Raw genomic sequence first — 2,001 nt, forward strand, 5'->3', positions numbered from 1 at the left:
TATGTTTATATATGTCTATCCACTGTAATGTTAGTTAATTTTCATTTAGCAATCATCTGCTGACATAATTATAATACTTGTTGAGAAAAGACCTACATTTTTAAAATGTTAATTTATACCTTAATATTTCTTTCTATGGCAAAATATTTTAACTATTCATAAAGTTTAAACAGCAGAATTAGAAAATATTTAAAAGTATCACTAATACCATCCAGTAACATAAAATAATAAGTTGTACTTACATGAAAGCAATTTTCTTCTGCAGTGAAAACTAAACTGAATGTATTCAGTTTGTGTAACAGGCACCATACTAACCATCATAATTCAAGCTTCAAGATTCATTGTGGCAGCTATACGTTGTATTTACTAGTGAGTAATATATGGGAAAAAGTTTATTCTCTCACCCTCTTGCAGGGTCCAAAATGAATTTGCTCATGCCATCATTTGATTTTGATGTGTGTAGTTAATATTTAAAAGAACTCTCTTACTAATTCCATGGCAAGAACATTAACTGTGAAGCAGTGATCTTCTTTCAGTCTTTGACACTGGTATGCAAACCTCCCACTTCTCTTAAGAAATAGTGAATAATTTTAGAAATAGAATATTTTAGAAATAGTGAATACTTTTCATTTTCATTACTGTAAATCTATTAATTTCACACAATCTATTGAGAATTTTGGTTGCATAAACCCTTCATGTGCAAAAATCAAATTTTTCAATGTGAAAACACTGGCCTGACTGGAATGCTAATTGAATTGACCATGATTATTCTGTAATTAAAAAACAAAAATACATTAATCTCACAAAATGTTATATCCCAATTAAAGCTATTGTACATGCACACTGATCTCTTTATCAATCGCACTTTATTAGCAACTGGTTTTTACTTTTGAAACAAATAATATCAATGTAGTTAGCTTAACTTTAACAACTGTTTAAAATTAAATTATTGATGTTTTAGAGAGGCATGCATAGATGTAACATGTGTTTTCACTGGAATTAAAAGAGTTGATCATGACAAAAAACTTCGAATTGGTATATCGACTACACTTTATTTATTTACTGTATTATTAGCACTATTTATACCAAACCTTGGAAGCATTCTAGGTTTATTAGGTGTATTTGTGGCTACATTTATATTTGTTTTTCCAGGTATGATTTGGTACTAATCACTAAGTAATCTAGTTAGAATAAGTTATTTAAAGTCGTAAGTTTCTGTAATTTTTAATTCCTACTAAAAGAAAAATGTATGATAAAATGGACTTAAGATTCTACGTGGATTGGCCTCAGTAGAAATTATGGTCGTCAATTGTCATGAATATGGATGATAAGTAACTCACACAATACTGTTAATTGAACTTAAGTAATAGCTGTTCATTGATTATTGTAGTTCAATCAGAAGTAGCTTTGTTGATTTGTGTGTATGTTTTGCAGCATTACAGAACAAGTGATCAGTAGTAGCCAAATCACTATAACTAACCTAATCAGCAATTTTGATAGTTAATTTTTATTTGAGCATATTGGTAGTTATTTTAATTTTAAAATATTGTAATAAGTACATTTTTAAACAAAATATAAATTTATATCTGAAAGCAAATGTGTAAAAATGGGTTGTTACAATGATGAAGTTTGTCAGTAATTCAATCAAATAACATGAAAAAATTATGTTATTAAGTCTAATGATGACTGCTTTTCTTACTCCTACAACGTGCACATGAAGAATTTCTACATGACACTAAGTACACTAACACTTAACAAAGTACAGTATGGAGAACATTGTATGCTTACGGACTACGTCCTTCTCATGTTTAGAAAGTTCAATACCTACAGATTGGTGATCTTGCCGGATGAATGCAGTTTTGTCAATGAGTTAATTACCACTTAATTCTGTTCATACTATTTTCAGACAAAGTTACTTTTATCAGCAATTTCATTTAATTTCCTATAAAAGTAGTTTTGTCTGAAAATGGTAAAACATGATATAAAGAAGATCGAGTCAAA

This window comes from Lycorma delicatula, chromosome 3, assembly GCF_047948215.1.
Source record: "Lycorma delicatula isolate Av1 chromosome 3, ASM4794821v1, whole genome shotgun sequence".
NCBI classification, from domain to species: Eukaryota; Metazoa; Arthropoda; class Insecta; order Hemiptera; family Fulgoridae; genus Lycorma; species Lycorma delicatula.